Source organism: Rhipicephalus microplus, chromosome 7 (genome assembly GCF_043290135.1).
Source record: "Rhipicephalus microplus isolate Deutch F79 chromosome 7, USDA_Rmic, whole genome shotgun sequence".
Taxonomy (NCBI): Eukaryota; Metazoa; Arthropoda; class Arachnida; order Ixodida; family Ixodidae; genus Rhipicephalus; species Rhipicephalus microplus.
Genome location: NC_134706.1, coordinates 155,791,912 through 155,812,743, shown reverse-complemented (window position 1 = coordinate 155,812,743; position 20,832 = coordinate 155,791,912). Strand labels below are relative to the sequence as shown.

At 42.3% G+C, this 20,832-nt stretch overlaps 1 long non-coding RNA gene across 2 annotated transcripts in view; it reads right to left on the bottom strand.

Annotated features, from left to right (window-relative positions):
- Positions 1–19,408: 19,408 nt before the first annotated feature.
- LOC119179833 (uncharacterized) overlaps positions 19,409–20,832 on the bottom strand; it is a 35,553-nt gene continuing 34,129 nt past the window's right edge. For both annotated transcript variants that reach the window (XR_012885098.1, XR_005110887.2), the window contains exon 4: positions 19,409–19,611. This is a non-coding gene — a long non-coding RNA (uncharacterized LOC119179833). The remainder of the gene's footprint in view (positions 19,612–20,832) is intronic.

Genomic DNA, 20,832 nt, shown 5'->3' with positions numbered 1-20,832 from the left:
TACAAAAGCTAGAACAACCAGGATGAAGTGAGGAGGAAGAATGTTAGTGCAAAGGAATTCAACATCCTTCCAATAACGACAGGAGAAATAAGGAAAGCCCTAAAAAGAATGCAAAAAGGCAACCTGACTTATAAGAACAAGGTAACAATAAGCCCCCTAAAAGATGGCGGGAAAGTTGTGTGAGAAAAGCTTGTAACCTTACATATGAAGTGTCTCTTGACGGGAAGGATACCAGAATCTTAGAAATACGCCAACATCTTCTTTATCTATAGAAAAGGAGACTTCGAAAACATGAACGAATACAGGCTGATCAGCCTACTACCCACTCTGTACAAACCATTTACAAAAATATTAGCCAGAAGAATGAAGCGAGATTGGAATTCAATCAACTAAAGAATCAAGCAGGAAAGATCATGGTCATACTATCAATGAGGTAATATTGAAATGCGCAGAATATAAGCAAGTCCTAGAAATGCCTTTAATGACTACTGAAAGGCATTTGACTCGTAGAGACATCAGCAGTATTGCAGGCACTACGGAGTCAGGTAATCGAACCACCCTACATAAACATACTTGAAGAAATATACAGTGTATCTGCAGCCATCATAGTTCTACCTAACGAAAGCGACATAATTTAAATAAAGAAGGGTGTAAGACCGGGAGACACGATCGCTTCAATGCTAGTAAACACGTATTTACAGGAACTTTTCAGTACCCTACACTGAGAAGAGTTAGGTATAAGAGTTAATTGGGAATATCCTAGTAACCTGCGATTTGCTGATGACATTGCCTTGATGAGTAATTCTTGGGACGAGTTACGGCTCAAGATTACAGAACTGGATACGGAAAGCGGGAAAGTTGGTCCTAAAAGTAATATGCACGAACCTAAGTAGTGGGCAACAGTCTCGAATAAAACAGCACTTTCAGGTAGACGGATGAGACGGCGAAAGCGGCAGAAGAATATTTCTACCTAGCACAGGTAGTAACCGTGGAGCCGTACCATGAGAGTGAAATAACTAAAGAGATGAAGATAACGTATATCGCATTTGGGAAGCATTCTCAAATCATAAATGGTGATCTGCCAGTATTCCTCAAGAGGAAGGTATATCCCAGCTGCATCTTGCCAGTAATTACCTACGGAGCAGAAACCTGTAGGTTTATAGAGAGGGTTTAGCCTAAATTGAGGACGGTGTAGCGAGCGATGAAATAAAAAATGTTAGGTTTAACCTTAAAATACAAGCAGAGAGCATAGGAAGTCACAGAATAAACCAAGATTAAGGATATCATACTTGAAATGAGGAAGAGAAATGGACATAAGCCGGGAACATAGCACGCAGGCAGGATACCCACTTTTAATCAAAAGTAATTGGTGGGATTCTCAAAGAAGCAAACGCACGAAGTGGAGATAGAAACTTTGGTGAGCCGATGAGATAATAGAGTTCGCAGGTATAGTGTGGCCATGGAAAGCACAGGACCGGGTTTATTGGCGGATCATAGGGTAGGTCTTTGCCCTGCAGTTGGCGTAGTAAGGGTGATTATGGCGATCATGAATACTATCGAACAAAAATATGAGTGCTGAAATTAAAATATTCTGTGTGCAAGCTAATGCGTATGCTTTTCCTCTACCTATGCAGTTAAAATATGCCTGAAGAAACTCGATATTCCCGAAGGTATTCCATTTTGCCAAAAAGAGGCAGAAGATTTATATTGCTCAAACGCATGGATGTTTTTGTAAGAAGCAAAGCTAAGAAAGCATGCTTATCCAAAAAAATCAAGAAAGCTCTTTCAAAATAAAACACAGGAGACGTGATATATTTTTATCGAATACATGGAGAAAAGAAATAACTAGCTGAGACGAGACGAAGACAGTGCACAGGACCTGTGATAAACATCAACTGACTTTGTTTCTGGAAATCCACAAAAGTGACTTATCACCTGAAGCGCCCGTGCTCAGCGGTGGCATAGATAAGGAAATATCTATTTTAAAAATATTAACTCTTCGCGGTGAAAACCTATGAACGTGAAACTAATACACTCTGTGCCCTTGCTCTTAATATGGAAAGCTTCCAGCTACTGCCTTTCCAAGGTGTCGTCACCTCTACCCAGGTTCTCGATTTCGCATATAGCGGTAGTGCACACGTGCCAGCTGAGGAATGGGCCGGTAAACATTCATTACTTTTATTTGTCAACAACAACTGAAGTTCCCTCGCAAGATCGAAATCGACGATTGTTTTGCGGTCTGTACGACGCCTATCGCGCACTTCAAGTACGGTCAGGCATGATTCTTTTGGCGTTCATGGTTATCTCTTTTATTGCATGCGCAAGCGCACAGGCCACCCTGCTCTCGAAGGATGGGGAACATGACAGAAACACCATGCTTGCTGGCAACCTTTTTAAGGGTGTGTGATGTCTTATGGATATACGGTACCATTCAGGTCCCCGCCTGAGTTATTCATCACTAACAATTTGAGGTTTTATGCCCCCAATCTTCTTGAAAACATTTTGGGAGTTTGTACAAACGACCGAGCACGGCTGACCAGCAGCCCGTAGCCTTTCTATTTGAAATTTAAAGCTGTCCTGCATAGCTTGCATATACGACTTCACTATAGAAGATTCGAGGCAAAGCTTTGCAGTAACCCTTTTCACCAACTTGAAGTAGGCCTAATCCTATTACAATAAATCTTTTTGCGCACGGGGGTTGTATTGCCAACAAACACTGTCTTCTTTATGATAGAATTTCAAATCTAAAAACTGCTGCAATCCATGTGATCGCAACTCATGACTGAAGTTCTCTCCTTGCCCATGTTAGTGATAAAGTGTTAAAATATGGTGAACGCAATGTTTCTGTGTAAACTTCATGTTGGTCTTTACGACATTCCCAAAATCGATTATACCAAAAAGCATTCCAAAACAGTTTGTCATCAAATACACTAAGAGTAGTGTTATCGAAAGAAGCCAAAACGTTGCAGAGCACAGAAGCCAGGCAAGAATAGATGCACACAGCTTGGCGGTGTACATAAACGTTTCCCTTAAATGGTGCAAAGGTTGATTTCTTGTAAAACTCTAACAAATTCATAAAACTGGGCGCAGAAATCCGTGCAGGTTTTTTTGAAAATGTACCCCACTCTTCATATCAATACAACTTTGAACAGCAGCAAGCAGTTCTTTTTGAGGCACAGATAAAACAAAATTTCTACATCTACTGAAACACACTGATCCATTTCCTCTCTACTCTGGATGAAAACAATGACTATTCAGGACTTTTTTTTACAAAATGGCCGTCGATAACTAGTGAACTCATCTGCTTCTGCAGAAACCCGCTGACCTGCTACCACGAGTGACGTTGGTTGGCAATCATAAAGAATGGATTGGCCTGTTTGTTAATTTGGTGTAAAACGACACAGATTTGGCTGTAAGAAGACACAGTAGAAGTTCGAAAGCAAAGAAGCTGACATAGAGACCCTTTTAGGTGTAGAGGCACGGCCACCTAAAAAGTGCCGCAACCTGGCACTCTTATATGAGGCGTATAGGTACAGGTGGGGCATTCGAAGCCTCATGTGTATTTGAAAGGGTCGTCGTGCAGAGATGCCAAGATAATATCAGCTGGCCCTTCGGGGCTTATATTGCCATGGTAGAGAATGGGAAATTCGAAACCACGGGGTGTGAACTTGGGCTCACGTTTCCCCAGTGGACACGTATTTTTCAAGCCTGCAGCTCACTCCATCAGAGTATGTGTCTCTAAGTGTCGTACCCTATCCTCGAATACAAACCATGGAGGAGGGGTGGACAACCGCGAAATCGCGGTATGGGGCAAGGGACAATGAGATACCGGTGGGCGAATCGGGTGAGTCAGGCCGAAGGAGGTACCCGATGAGGAAGAGTGTGAGGTGGGGAGTGTAAACATCTGAAACAATAATGATGTTGTCTGCAAAAAGCACCACTTGATAATCATGAGCCCCTTTTGCAACCTGTGTGCTTGCTGGCCTGAGTGCACAAAATTGGTGAATAAGGTGGACGCATTAATTTCAACCCGGCCAGAATTATCGACATGCAGGGCAATTTCTGCACTTTCGTTCAGCCAGGAACTTATGCGGGTTATTCAAGTTCTTAAGTTTTTTAGCATACAAATGTTTGATGCCGTGGTGCAGCAAAATATCATAGACGTACTTCTGTCCCCGAAATGATGTCTAAAAACTTACTTTCAAGGAACTAATAAAATTGTGCTGACAACGGCAGTCAAACCCACGACTTCTCGGTGGGCAAAAACAGCTGCCTAGCAGACTGTCAACTGCGCCAAGGGGCTCTTTTTTCTTTATTGCATGAAAATAATGCAATCAAAAGTTCTGAAATGCAGCTTTAAAATCAATCATTTCAAAATTATTCTCCAGTGCATACATGCACAAGACAAAATTTTATTCAGTCTAACTAAGCTTCAAAAATCCGGTAAAAAAACACGCATGCACAGAAGTCCAAGCCACTCCGGAACAGGGTCTAAAGTATCTACAACACTACGCTCATTACCTGCCTCTTCTCAAAAAAACAGACTTTGTCGAGTGAGGTGGCTCAGCATGTCTGTCAATCATGCAGCTCTTCCATAATAATAAAGGCCCCAAAACATATTTAGATTGTGTGGCGCAATATTGTTAAGAGTCTTTTGAACGAAAGATCACATACGCTACGGGCTCTAAAAATAGGTGTTTTACGTCTGCTACTGCCATGTTAAAGTTGCCTCTGTGAAATGCAATTATGCATGATTACCGTGGAATCCACATTTAGTTCTTTCAACGCATCGTTTCTGTGCGTGTATTTTATTCGTTGCCTTTCCGATAGAAGGGCCATTTTGTCAACGCCTTGACATGCTGCCACGGGTGACCTTACCCAAAGTGGCAGCGTGGCTCATAGCATCCATTCATACCAACAACAGTTCTGCAACGCATAAATTGGCGTGCTTAATTTCCTTGATTGTAACTTCGCGTTCCCCGCTTAAGCCCACGACGTGAAAAATTGTGGCTGGCCAAAAATGCAGACACATATCGCTTTCCCTTTATTCGGGCGGTGGCGCGCAATAACTCTAACATGCCACGAGTTGGTGACCGTAACCTAAGTTTGACATACAATCAGCCGTGCTCTTCAGACTGTTAGAAGAGGCGGATATGTATACTCCTCCAAGACAAAGAGAGCAACGTTCGACAAGCTCTTTCAAGAAACAGCGAAACTGGCGAAAGAGAATCCATTAATCATAGTTGGGGACTTTAAAGCCAGGCATGCAAGCTGGGAATATAAGATGCAAGACACCAAAAGGCAAGAATATTGCGAGACAAATAGAGTAGCTAAGAATGACGCTGTTAACTGACCGTGCAATACCAACGAGAACAGGCGACAGCGTATCTATGGACACAAGCCCGGACTTGACGATAGTACAAAACTGCCGTTGCGTGGAATGGTACAACGCCCTTGAAAACCTCAGCAGCGATCTTTACATACTAAGCACCACAATCCACACCGGCTGAATCTGTAAACACATCGGCACAGCAAAACTAACAGACTGGCATGCATAGAGAAAATCACTAAAAGCGCACGTCACTTCCACAGACAACGTGGATGAGTGGTGCAAGTGGTTCGAAATTAAAAGCGAATGCACGCCAAAACTGTCGCTAGAACTGATGACACCCTTGAAGTAGATGCTCACCCCCTCCACCTGTGGGAACCAAGATAAAACCTCACTAAAAGATAAAAAAGGCAAAAGCAAAATAAGAAACTCATAGCGAAATTAAAAGAAATAACGCAGTAAGCCGAACAGCACGCTATTCAAATTGCGACAGCTAACTGGGAACAATTTTGCGCTTCACTAAATGGAACCCTAGGAACAGTAAATACAAGGCATATTGCCAGAGCCATAATTGACCCTCTGAAAACTACAGGCGAAGGACAAAAATCTCTAGAACGATTATTGCACACATATCCAGACACACGAGAAGACCTCGTTCAAGACATTTATATTAAGTGCTTCGGCGCCCGAGCCATGACAGGCCCTTACCAGGCCAATTACATTGGGCTCTCAAACTCAGAACTGGATGCATTTTTCACGCATGCCAACGTATGAGCGGCCATTGTCAACATGAAACGTTACACAGTGCATGGAGCTGATCAAATCACCAATGCCATGATTCGTACCTTGAATGACGAAGCCATAAGAGCACTTCTAAACTTCATTAACACACACTGGGTAAATGGCACTGTACCTCAGCAATGGAAGCATGCTGAAATTATTATGATACCCAAACCAGGAAAGAAATTGGCAATAGAAAACCTCAGGCCAATCTCTCTTACCTCGTGCTTAGGCAAAGCGTTTGAGAGAAGTATAAATACCAGACTTCAATGGCATCTTGAAAAAAATCACTTGTTGCCAAACACCATGTTTCGTTTCCGCTCAAACCTCTCGACACAGGACATCCTTCTGCTTTTAAAGCAGGAAGTACTAACAATGTGTTGCAAAAGCACGAGAAAATATTGTCATGGCCATCGACATAAAAGGCGCTTTCGACAACGTATGCCATATGCCATATTAGATGGGCTAGCAGTAAAACACTGCGGTCCAAGGACGTACCAGTATCTACAGAATTTCTTTACTAAAAGAACCGCTGTCATCAAATTAGGAGAACACGAATTTAAAGTCTTCCACCCACCGAGCAAAGGCACACCACAAGGCACTGTGATCTCGCCTAGGCTTTTCAACATAGCCATGGTTGGTCTAGCGAAAAAACTCGAAGATAATCACGACATCCGACACTCCTTCTGTGCCGATGGCATCACTATATGGGCAACTAAGGGTAGCTTGGCAGAAAAGGAAGAACGGCTCCAACTGGCAGCTAAAACCATCGAAGAGTACACTAAAGCAATGGGACTTCAGAGCTCAGCAGACAAATCGAAACTCATTCGGTTCTCCAAGAGTAAAAAACAAAGGACAGACCCGAGCCTCCACCTTGAGGTCAAACTAGACGGCAATATTATTCCACAGAAAACAAGTGTTTGAATCTTACGGATGTGGTTACAGTCTAATCACCAACAGACATTGTATAAGACATTGTAAAACACCAACAGACATTGTACAAGCTCTCCTACATCTTTGTATAGTAAGCGCTAAACCACTTCTGTAAGGAGACGTTTCGCTTGTGCTTTATACCGATTCCTAAGACAGAAAGGTCAACGATATTTTTTCTTTGGAACACACAAGAAATTGTAATTTGTTGTTTTTATTGAATGCACGCAATGAAACAAGCACTCGGTATTACGAGGTGTTACTATAACAGCACAGCGAACTCAAAATATTTTTTCAAAAACCGTAGGCCTCTACTGTCTCCCCAGACCCCCTCCTCCTTTTACACTAAAAAAATTGGTTCTCCCCTGTTGGTAGTGCAGCTCATTTTTTGTATTCAGTTGTTCAAGCAAGAAAGCCTATGAACTGAAACTTGTTTTTCAACTTTCACTAATTCAAACTCTTTAGATGTTGACCCTATATCTGACAATATGTATCATAAGAAATGCAGGTTTGACTTCAACAGCAATCTTTTTGCGCTTTTCTATAAATAAAAATGACAGAAACCCAAAAGTAAGCGCTGTATAGATGAATGAGTTTTCGCCATGCAACAATCGGTGGTTATTTGTCGTAGAAAAAGTCTATAAGATACGTAACTTAGATGGCGTATTAAAAAAAATATTTCCGGTGCATCACTTGTGCAGAGCAAACAGATGGAGTTCTCCTATTGTCCTACCTTGAAAAAAAGAAAAAAACTCGAAAACAAAACTCAAAGGACGTCGACGCTGTTCAAGTATTGCGCTTGCACGAAACAAAAATAGAAGTGCGACAGCTATTGGCGAAAACAACGCATGTGATCCTAAGCAATCGCTTTATCAAAAGAGCATATCATTTTTTTTTATTTCTTGGCTCCATGCTGCACATGCACCGACTACCATACCAACAATTTTCTTGTCCACACGATCACTATTGTGGTTTCTTGCACGCCGAACAATATTTCTTCAAAACGGGAAACAATTTTTTGTTTGTTTGACGCATATGGGGCTCTCTATTTTTACAATACACTGAAGCATTCTGTTCCGCTGTGCAGCATCGTGATTAGGCAACTCATGATGCGTCCTTTTCCTAACGTTGCTGCAAAACGCGCAATGCTGTTTCGTCTCCGCGATACTGTTGTTGAAGTAGATAACCTGTGCTGCTTGAATGTTCAACAAATCATTTGTTTTTTATACCAACACAAAGGAACATGTTCAAGGTCACCAAAGAAACCAGAAAAATAATTTTTAATAGAGCTAGCTAGGTATCGTTAGAAAACCGTAACGTTGACAAGGGGAGCAGACTGGGTGTTATGTTAAGCTGTTTATTGGGCTGAACTTGCGGCCACGTAATAGAAAAATCAGATTACATCAAGGCACTCATAGCGGCGAACAAAGCATCGGCCATCAATAAACTGACAAGCGGCAGAACGCGTTGGTAATGTGCTATCCAATATTCAAGCCTTGTCCCTAGTTGGTCGCGCAAGCTCTTTGGGCCTCCCAACCTCGGCCAGGGGTGCTGTGCCACGCGCATTTCGCCGCCTTTCATGCAAAAGCCGGTCGCTCAGTGCCCGCTCCCGCCTTCTGCCTGCGTTATGTCAGCCCGTTCATGCGATCTCCGCGAGCTGTTATTCCGTCGCTCTCCACGTGCAGGGTGACCTGTGACTTGCTCCGAATATGTAAAAAGATTATAAAAACATTTTATTGGTGTGAAACTTATCAGAACCGAGGGGAGTTATTGGCAACCTTTGCCAGACCAAGCAAGTCAAACACGATGTCTTTGAGGAAGTGCTATGTGAATGACGATTGCGAACAGATGCATTTTTTATGACAATAAATGTAAGGTGAAGGCATGGATTCTATATGTATGTTACCGGTAACATGCTCATTTTCTGCGGCATTCACGTCTTTTCGGAGTAGTCGGCAAACTACCCCCACGCTTTCGCGTGCCTTTGTACATAGCGTTCGGATTTCGATTGCTTCGATGCCAAGTGTGTCACATGGCTTTATATATATTAGGAGGTCAGTGTGAAGAGACTAAACTTACGTCTGGTCTGTTCAGCCCCTTTCAATGCGGTGTGTTCAGTTTCATAGCTTTTGCCGAGGTTCTCATCGGGTGTTAACCAGGTCGTATGGTTAAGTTCAAAGACACGTTTGATTTTTTGCAGCTCCTTTGAAAGTATAATAATGCCCACAAAATGTATTCTATGTCCACTTCGACCATGGATATTTCTTGGAGCGTATGTGTAATTTCGAAAAATGTCGACGGCTTATCCCACAGTCACTGATGCGAAAGTCACTTCGGTTGTTTTGACAGCTAGCTTGGTCTTCGTCATGTATACAATACCGAGTAGAATGGAGCATCATGCATTTATGTTCCGCTGAGGTTTGCCGATAGAACAATTTTTTTAATGACGCTTTCGTTCTCTCTCTTTTTTCAACTCGTTTTTATAGCAGCAGTTGTATATCACTTGCGGATCAGGTGGTTGCAAGGATATATTTCACGTACCAAAACCTAGATAGCATTAGGAAGCACGCCTTGTTTGAGATTCCAGATTGATTCCAGCTACCTGGGGATTTTTTTTCAACGTGCACCTAAATATTTTCGTTGTGTAAACGGTGCGACGAAAACAGGCCGAGGGTACATACACGCCGAGCGTCACTTCTGTTTACATTAAAGGTCATGCTTACGTACACTTGAAATATTCAGTGTCAGGACGCCCTGTCTATCATTCTTCCGCCTAAATCTGAGCGCACTGTTCTTGCCTTTCGCTCCCGTGGAAAAGCAGCTGGCGTATGCGGGAATCAAACCTATGATTTCGATCCTAGATCACAACACCTAATTATACTAACTTAATGGTGGGTGTTGCTTGCAAGACCTGTGTCTAAAAACGCTCAGCGCGAACCCGCCGCACGAATCTACACTGAGTGGTGGCGAGAAGTCTACAGCCATCAGCTGAATAGAACTCTTGCTGGGCTCACAGTACGGTATTTTAAGTGTATTAGGCTCAGAAGCTCCACTGCTTTCATACTATCAATGGTCAACTCGGAAAGCCAGAGCTCAATCGCAGAATGTAGAGGGGTTCTCTATTTTATGTTCTTTTTAGTTTACAAACATGCTTATTTTATAATGAGTCCAGCTATTGCGTTTCTTTCAGTTAATTAACAGTTTGAAGTACTGTTCACGATAATACATTTCTAAAGTTACGAGACAATGGACTATCGGCGAACTGTCGTAATCCACACTTGGCAACTTTGCTTCTCGCACCACTTCCATAGGAAACGGTAGAACTTGAGAGGCACTTTTCAGGTCTTCGCGATGTGTAAACTTTTCTAGCAGGTGACATTCCAGCAGTAGTGCGCGCCTGCTTTCCAGATTGACGAAGAAGTTCTGCCCTTAGCGTGCAAAATATGAGCTGAGCACTCTAAGGAACACGTTTTTTTGTGCGCGCAATGGGAAAACCCAGCAAGCACGGCCCATTCGAACGACCGTAGCTTTTCCCTCCACCCGCTAGGGTATTGATTGGAACTGCGAAAACTTGAGCCTGTCCTCTCTATGACAATCTCGAGTCTTCGTATCCCACGAGTGATCCTAACAGAGCGATTTCCATTAATTGTGAACCATCTCAAACATTTAGGCGAAGTTAGCGCTGAGCATTTTTGACCAGCTTTGTGGGCGCAAATCAAATGAAGCAAGGGTGAAAAAAAAAACGTTGCATAGCAATATCTTAAGTAAACCAACTCCGAAGGCGTGTTTTGAGAATAATATGCTAGAGTGGTTATGATGAATAAATAAAAGAATATAACATTGTAATCATATTTATTTCTTCTACAGGTGGCACTGTCTTGAAGATCAAAAGTAGTTGCCTTCTACCACTATGGTTTATTGAAGTGTACTATCATACTGCATTCTTGAGTGGCACTAATACAGAATATTTATATCTGTGAATTCTAATCATCACCCATCATCATTATGGTGATGCAATCACAAAAAACGGCAGCATATCCACTGGGTGAATCATGGAAAGTGAGGTGAAGCATCCGTCTGTCCATTCGTTCTTGCTTCCGTCCGCGCATGCGTCCGTCTAAGATACCGTCCATGCGTCCATCCACCCGTTCGTGCATGCGTCTGTTCGTGCGTTCGCACGTCCATCCGTACGTCCGTCCCTGCATTCGTCCATGCATCAGCCCCCTGCGTCGATCCATGCGTCCATTAGTCTATGCAGTCATCCGTGCGTCTGTTCATGCATCTGTCTGTGTGTCTGTTCGTCCATCAAGGCAACAATCCAAAAACCACCATTTCTCATCTTCTCATCATATATGCATCCATATGTGTGACCATCCGTGCGTCCATCCACCCATCCGTGCGTGCGTCTGTTCGTTCATCCAAACGTCCGTGTTTTCACTTCACTTCACTTCACTTTATTACCTTAAAGACCCCGGTGAGGGGGTATTACATAAGGGGTGGGTTAACAATTGAAGGTTACAGAGAACGATCTTCTGTCGAACAATATGTATTTAGGTTTTGCGCAAACTTTGATGAAAACGTGATGGCTGCATTGTCACGGGGAAGGCCATTCCAGTTCACTGCAGTGCGAAGAAAAAATGAGGCAGCAAAAGTAGTAGTGCGAGCGCGTGCGCGTGCGACTGAATAAAGATGGTTGGTTTCCTCGTTGGTTTTCGGAAAAAGATCAGTGCTGCCTGTTAGTTAAACTTAACTACAAAAAAAATCGGCCCCGAAACTGCAAGTTATACTGCAAGCGTCGTCGAGAGACGATAGCCTTTCATCTGGAGAAAGTGAACAAAACGTTTATTTATTGTGCTGGGCGAAAAAAAATGGGTGATTGGTATTCTGGAGGTGCTGCGTTAGAGTGGCTCGAGCGTGTAGCGAAGGCGAACGAGCGAATCACGATACGTTAGACACGAGTGCCATCTGGCAGTTATCTTCGAAAACAAAGGCGTGCGTGCCTGCGGAGAAACATGCGCGCCTGTCTCGGAGGTGATAAGGTGTAGAACGCAAGGCGACGGGCAGGTGCCACCACCGTGTCGTCGTAGCAAAGTGTTGGAAACACTTACCTTTTTGAGCATCGCGTTGCACTGTCAGCGCCGCGAAATAAACGCTACAGTCCTTAGAATTACTTGTGTGTGCCTTTTCTAGAATAAAGGCACACAAAAAAACTTGGACGTGCTGTAAAGGCGCCTGAAATATGCGCAATAATTTCTTTTTATTTGACAATCGCACAATTATGAACGCTGTATTATGAGCTATACTGGTGGGCACTGCGGATACGGTCGGCCGTTTGGTGCCGTTTGAGATATCGTTAAAGACGAACAAACAGACAAAAGTGCACACAGACAGACCAAAATTTTTCCGTCGAAGGTCCCCAAGAAAGACTATCGCCTTTAAAAAATGGCAGATCCTACGAACAGTGGGAATCGATGATGTGTGAGGCACAAATAAATAAGGTTGATACGCCTATTTAAAATTAGAACAACTTTACGAGGTGAACGAACGTGCTACGCAGTTAACACATGTAGAAATGTGATACGCACTGACTTAAGATATTATTCAAGTAAGCTGCTATGTGGGGTTTAACGTCCCAAAACCACAATATTATTATGAGAGACGCCGTAGTGGAGAGTTCCAGGAGTTTCGACCACCGGGGGTTCTCTAACGTGCACCCAAATCTGAGCACATGGGCCTAAAACATTTCCGCCTCGATCGGAAATACAGCCGCTGCAGCTGGGATTCAAACCCTTGACCAGCGTCTCAGCAACCCCGTACCTTAACCACTAGACCACCGCGGAGGGGCAAAGTTCATGCAAGCAAAATTCAGTATAATTGAAGCTAGCGAAATGGCCAAGAGTGTGCTATGACGCAGCATGTAGTCATGTTTTACAAGACACGGATGTTATGATTATCTAGTATGGACGTGTGATTTATCTTCCTTGTCTATTGCCGTCACGTAATACCAAACTTCGTATATGTGAAGTTGGCGAAACTGCCGCGAGCCCTCGATGAGCGGAGCATGTTGTCATGTTTTACATGACATGCATGTTATGATTATCGTCTTAGAACGTGTCACTTGCCCTCCTCGTCCATAGACGTCACGTAATACCAAATTTGGTTTACGTGAAGCTAGCGAAACTACCGCGAACTCATCATGAGCGTGGTACTTAGTCATGTTCTTACATGATACGCTTTTTATGAATGTCAGGTTTTGCAGCAGTCATATACATTTGTCATCCGCTGAAGTAAAGTAACCTCAAACTTGGTATGTGTAGATAGCAAAACGGCCGCGACCACACTTTGAACGTAGTATGTAGTCAAGTTTTACATGACAATCATGTCATAAGTATCACGTTTGCCTTTGTCATTTAGCTTTGTCGTCCATTCGCGTCCCGTAAAGCGATATTCGGTATATGTGAAGCCAGTGAAACGGCCGCGAGCGCATCGTTAGCGTACATGTAGTCATGACTTGCATTATATGCATGGGATGATTTTCACGTTAGAGCCTGGCACTCATGTTCACCATGCACATATTTTACGCGATACCACTTTTACAACATGTTACGGGACAAAAGCACCACAAAAGCCGCAAGACCGTGGCATGTGAATCATGACAATAATGACAAACATGTCATAATTTTTATGTACTGGTCAGTCACTTATGCTCATCATACAGTCATGTTATGTCATACCAATTTTGGCAGAGATCTCAATTTTGAAACGGCTAGATGGGCTAAATGTCGTAGGCGGCCAGATAAGTAGACCGATAGATAGACACGATCAATGTCGCTGAAGTTCGCTAAGAAACGATACGCCTTTAACAAAATATCACCGCCCAAGCATTTAATGGATATGGTTAACCAGTGAGGAAACCTGCAGACACAGGTGGTTGCAGACGTCGAAGCCGAAGCCAAATGCTGATCGAGAAACTTTCACCGAAAGCAGATGTTCAAGCCGACAAGTGCGTTATCGTCATTGTAACGGTGATGCTGCTCTTCCTGCAATGTCGCTTCCTCGGCTCGCCATTGTCCTTTCGGCTTCTAAGCCGCTGGATTCTCGGTACCAAATTGTGGGTTGGGCATTTCCACTGTGCCCTCTTGTTTTCACCGATGGGCGGCATTGTTCAGGTGAAGATGAATTCTCTCATGGATAAACTGTGATCGCTGTTGTTCGAAAGTTGTCTGCTGCTCAGGCGTCATGGACATTGTCATGCGATGTGGCATGTGTATGTGCATTTTTTTAATTTTCGCTTTTTGACTGCATCTTTCGTTTTTTTCTGCCATGTATGTTCATAAATGTATTTTTGTTGGGCCTCAGGCGCACTCAAGCTAGAGTTTTGTAAGTTTAGGTTGGAGGTCCCTCCGCTCCTTTTGTACGGGAAAAAAGACAAATAGTTATTCAAGTCCAGGATAATAATACTATTATACATTTTTCTCAGGTGTCAGAACTATTATCTGACGAAAGGTTGAGCTGAAAAAGTGATACGCATCGTCCATGAATCCGTGCGGCTTTACCACAAGGATAAGTGCCTTTGGACTAGAAGGTGGCTTATCTGGTGTGTGCAATTATAGGGGCAAACTGCCCCCACCGAGAAACTATAAACGTATTTCGCAATCATTTACTGCTTTCTGAAAACTAGGTGAGCAAAATATAGCGTCACGTAATAATGTAACGCTTCAATTTAACATTTCTTGACCAAGCAACATTGTCAACTTGATCACACGACAAATCTTAATTCAGCATGAACATAAGATAATACTCAATTAGTTTTCAAAAACGTTTTCTTTGATTAACTTTGATTGTTGACTTGATGGACGAACGGACACACAGACAGATGCATGGACGGGCGCACGGATGGCTGCATGGACGAATGGACGCATGGATCGACGCAGGGGCGTATGCATGGATGAATGCAGGGACGGACGTACGGATGGACGTGCGAACGCACGAACAGACGCATGCACGAACGGGTGGATGGACGCATGGACGGTATCTTAGACGGACGCATGCGCGGACGGAAGCAAGAACGAATGGACAGACGGATGCTTCACCTCACTTTCCATGATTCACCCAGTGGATATGCTGCCGTTTTTTGTGATTGCATCACCATAATGATGATGGGTGATGATTAGAATTCACAGATATAAATATTCTGTATTAGTGCCACTCAAGAATGCAGTATGATAGTACACTTCAATAAACCATAGTGGTAGAAGGCAACTACTTTTGATCTTCAAGACAGTGCCACCTGTAGAAGAAATAAATATGATTACAATGTTATATTCATTCATTTATTTTTCATAACCACTCTACCATAATATTCTAAAAACACGCCTTCGGAGGTGGTCTACTTAAGATACTGCTACGCGAGTTTTTTTTCACTCTTGCTTCATTTGATTTGCGCCCACAAAGCCAGTCAAAAATGCCCAGCGCTAACTTCGCCTAAATCTTTGAGATGACTCATGATTAATGGAAATCGCTATGTTAAGATTACTCGTTGAATAAGAAGACACGAGATTGTTATAGAGAGGACAGGCTCAAGTTTTCGCAGTTCCAATCACCACCCTAGCGGACAGAGGGAAAAGCTACGGTCGTTCGAACGGGCCATGCTTGCTGGGTTTTCCCATTTCACGCACGAACAACGTGATCCTTGGAGCGCATAGCTCACATTTTGCACGCTAAGGGTAGAGCTTCTTCGTCAATCTGGAAAGCAGGCGTGCACTACTGCTGGAATGTCAGCTGCTAGAAAAGTTTAAACATCGCGAAGACCTGAAAAGTGCCTGTGAAGTTCTACCGTTTCCACTCAACTTTCAAGTTACAAGATTCAAGTTTTATTATTTCTAAAAACAAGTTACAAAATCTAGGATATACAGACGAGGGTTTCAGAGCCAGAGACTTTAGTAGGACCCTCGGTTTGTTGATACCAAATGACGGTAAAATTTATACAGAGCAACGGAAAATTCTAACAATGTACGGACATCAAAGTACACTTTTACATCACAAATCAAACCAAAACACGCAGCTTGATATAAAAAAAACCGAAGAACAAACGAGTCAAAGGTAAACGATCGCAAGTATGGTTATTCAAGAAAATGATTTTTGACGGACTATTTGAACAAAGGAAACGAAGTGCAACGCCTAGTGCTAAAAGGTAACGCATTCCAAAAGGATATCGCACTGAAAGCGGAAGTTTTTTGCCCGTAATTAGTATGAGCGGGGGGTAACAGGAAATTTTTATCAGCCGCGAACCTGGTCCTAATATTATTCTGCAATAGATCAGATGCAATAAATGGGAATTCCAGTTGAATATACAGCAGTTTCTGGAATCAGGTCACAAGATTCAACTGGAACAAAATTATTACTGGCAAGATATAGTAAGAGCTTAGTATTGTGTAGGTGTTCGATAGCGCAGAACTAGAAGTGACAATGCAGAGTGACTGATTTTGAATGTGCTGTGTTGATGATAAATGACAAGCATAAGTGTCGCCCCATGAGACTACACCGTAAGTATTATGACTATGAGTGAACCCAAAATACAGCGCCAGTAGAGCTTCACGAAAAAAGAAAAGGCAAGCCTTGATTAATGCGCGGATACCAAACACCGTCTTCTGCTTAACATAGGTAATGTGACTGCAAAAGGTAAGGCATGAGTCAAGATGTATGCCAAGCAAGACGACATCAGAACAAGCAGAAACGGAATTAATGCCAAGTTGAATTAAGGGAATAGTAGATAATGAGCTCTCATTCTTTTAAACACCTAAATTTAGTTTTTGTGGGGTCGATAACTAAGTGATTATTGCTGCACCAATTCATGAGGACACGTAATGCAAGACTAACTTTGAAACAAGAGCGTCGATGTTTTTATCAGATGAAGATATTGTTGTGTCATCAGCCTATAGAACACAGTGACTACAGTCAAAAGAGCTAAAAACATCGGGAAGATCATTCATATATAAAATAAATGGCAAGGGACCAAGTATTGAGCCCTGCGGTACTCCTTGGTTAACATATTTCATTGTAAAGAAGGTATTTGCGGCGTGTACTGAGTACTTTCGGTCAAGTACGTAATTTTTCAAAAACTTAAGCACAGGGCCAGTTATTTCACAGGACCGAAACTTATGCAATAAGATTTGATGATTTACAGTGTCAAAGGCTATGGTGAGATCTAAAAATTAAGCCCACTAAATTTCCCGAATTGATACTTTTCTTTATTTAATCAGTAAGACACAGCACAGCTAAATTTGTTGACTTACCTGGACAGAAACCAAATTGTCTGTCCTTAAGCAATTTAAATTTAGCTAAATATCTATTCAGACGTTCAATAAACAATTTCTCGACTAGTTTGCTGAGGCAGGAAAGAATTGAAATTGGACGGTAGTTGGAAACTGTTTGTTTATCGAATTTTTTAAAAGCTGGAATTACTTTGAATTTTTTTTAAGAATGAAGGAAATAAACTGTGTTGATACATAAGGTTGATAATATGACACAGCTTATCGGAAACTAAATATGCAACCAGTTTTAAATGCCCTACACAAATGTCATCTAACCAGGGTCCTGCAGTTTTAAGAGTAGCAATAGTGAAAAGACTTCCTCTGGTGTTGTTGGGAAAAGAAAGGATGACTGCGTGGTACGTCCCAGAGAAGTATACGACTGCGCATGGGGGTGGTGGTTAGTATAGACGGAGGAAAAGTATTCCGTAAAGGCATTGGCAATTTCTATGGGCTCAGTGAAGGTGGATTCATTGTACTCGATTTTGGTTAGAGGGACATTAGCGGATGACTTGTTAAGGAAGGAGTTGAGCAGCTGCCCCTGCCTTTTGGGGTTAGTCGTTTTCTTGTCGAATTCATTTTTGTAGTACCTTTTTTGCACCTGATTGAGCGGTCGCTCTTGCCAACGGTCAATTACTGTAAAATGTCTCATCATTCCACCTCGCAGTGCGCTTACGTCGAGACGTAGTCGAAAGGCTTGCGACACTCATAATCAGCTTGCATCGAGGTGCTCCGATGGCTCCAACGGGGCGAGAGTTGCACTAAGTGCTTTAGGCAACGGTCGACTGCTAGTCGTTTGCTTGTCGTCTGATTCTTCCGTGCAGTCAATGCGAATCCTAAAATATGCAATACTTTAGATATTGTTCCCATTTAAAATTTAGAATATTCGTTTTTTGAACATCTAGCTGTTTTAAAGTGTTTTATTGACCTATACTAAGTTTTCCTGTTTATTGTGCTTTCAAGAAGCTCGGCTAGGGGGTGCAGACGACCGCAGAATCGTGATCTCTCAAGCAGATGGCGGTTCACGGATTGCGATAGTCTTGAACCCAATCACTCCTGATCGTGAATAAAAGTGTCTGTGTAGCAGCACGTAATCTGGATCGCGGTTATTACGGATCAACACTGATCGCGAATAAAGGTTCCCGTGTGACACAATTATTTTCAGTTTATTAGGTACGTGACATATGTTCAACAAGACTTGTAACCACAAGGCACTTTCCATAAGTCGCAATCGCGCTAACCGCGACTTTTCTTATATATTAAACGATATGGTAATAACGAGATCTACATGCCAAATTTACGTTAGTCTTTATCTAACATCAGGCCTGTGCGAAACGACGAATGTAAGTGTAAATTTTAAAAAAAGACGTAAATTACAAGGATGCCTTCGTAAACATTCACATAACAAACCCTCCTTGTCTAGGAATTCCCACCTTTGCTTAGTTTATCTGCAATTTGAATGTTTTTCTTCTTCGTGGTTTACTTATGGAGGCTATATTATCATTATGTTCTATTTGGTTTATATGGCTTTAGGAGAATTTATTTCAAGGTTTGGGATGTAGCATTTATTGGGAAAATCCTTTATATTGATGAAACCTGTCCACATAGCAAGCTATCATTTTAAAGTATATATTGTTTTAATTTCGATATATACGTTACAGCGAAGCATCTGTATTCCTCTATAAATCCTAAAGGCCTTTTAGGCACCAAAGCAGCACGTTTACGTGAAGCTTACGGAAGGTAACGTCAAGCTAGTCTTTGTTGTGGCATGCCAAATAAAAAAAATAGACTTTTCATGTATGTTGCCGCTTTGTGCAGGGTATTTCTCCATATTGAGTTTCTCTACTTCACTCTGCTGCTCTCTTATCATACGTTTACCAAGAAATCAGTTTATCTGAGATGTTCCAGACATTTTGGCTACAGGAGCAGATTTGCATCAGCTATGGAACATTTACTCCTATGAAGGCAAAGTAAAAATGAAAACTGCCAATTTAGCAGTCTTCGGAGCAGCACCGTGAGCTTTTTTGTCGTCTTTCACTTGATATTGCAAAGATACATCTGGACGAGTACAACTTTATTGAGGTCAATAAAATTTACTCAGAGTTTGCGTTTTCATAGCGGTACCTCCAGGAACCGTCTATTCCGTAATAAAGACCCCGTGGATGATATTTTGGCCGTGGTAAACGGCGTCGTGGAACACAGCAATTCGGCCAATACCACCAGCCATCAAATTTTTTATCAAAGCCGTCTGGTAGAGGACACCTGCAATATCACGGATGATTGTGAGAAAGAGAAGCAGAAAGCAAGGGCTGGTAAGTATACGAGCATATACGTATCATCAGGCTTCAATAAATTAGAGTACTGCACGAAGTGTACAAACTGATATTGAAGTTCCTACTACCGACAGCGGGCAAGAAATTGTGTTGGCTGTATACTGCAGATTAGTGTCAATTGGTTGCCTCGTTTTTATTACGCCACACGTGCACTATTACCAGATAATCCCGTTCAGAACATTGATTTAGGTAATAGGATCATTTTGTGTCGTCCGTGCGAAAGTATAGCGCCATTAAAAAAATTTCAGAAACTCAACGAAGTGTCTCAACGCCATACTTGGTAAAAACTTTGTGGCGCTTTATAGCGTAATACGAATACAAACTTGTGCTACTGCATGTAGCTTTTCCCTTGTATAATAAAAAGGTAAAATTAAAATCATTTACAAAAAAGAAACATTGTTTTTATGAATAAAATTACCTCGTCATTTCTCGAACAGAACAACGTTATTGTTTTGCTTGGCGCGAAGTGTTCATTGCAAAAAAATGTGGTAAAAATTAACACACCGGTGAAACACGTCTACCCTTTAAAGTTGAGCCAGCAATGGGCTGATAAAAACCTATATAAATGCCTGCCCATTTTCTCCAATTGTACCTTAAGTTAAAGTGCTCGCAAAGAAACAAAGGTATTCGTGGGCTCAAAGTCTGGTTATATCTAAACAAGAGATACAATACTGACGCAGTGAGTCAGCTGAGTGGCACCAATTTTTTGGTCTATTGTTTGACCTTCGACGCAAAACTTTTTGTCTGAATGTCTGTCTGTACATTTGTCTGTTTGTCCACTCTGAACAACACTGGGTATTTAAAACGGCTGACTCTAATCGCAGCGCTCACCATTGTTGCTCAAGGTTTAGCGTTCGTATTTGTGCAATTGTAAATTATTAAACAATTATTGCGCATGTCTGGGGCACCATAACAACACGTATTTATTCTGCATGTGCATCTTTTACCAGAAAAGACATACATAAGCAGTTTTAAGTAGCGTAGCGCTTATCACACTGTGCTGACAATGTAATGCCTGCATGAAAAGGCGCGTTTTTCCTCAGCTTTGCTAAGACGAGACGGTGGTGGCACCTTCCCGTCGCCTAGCGTTCTACACCTCATCACCCCTGAGACGGACGCGCACACCCGTCTCAGAGCCACGCGCTTCGTT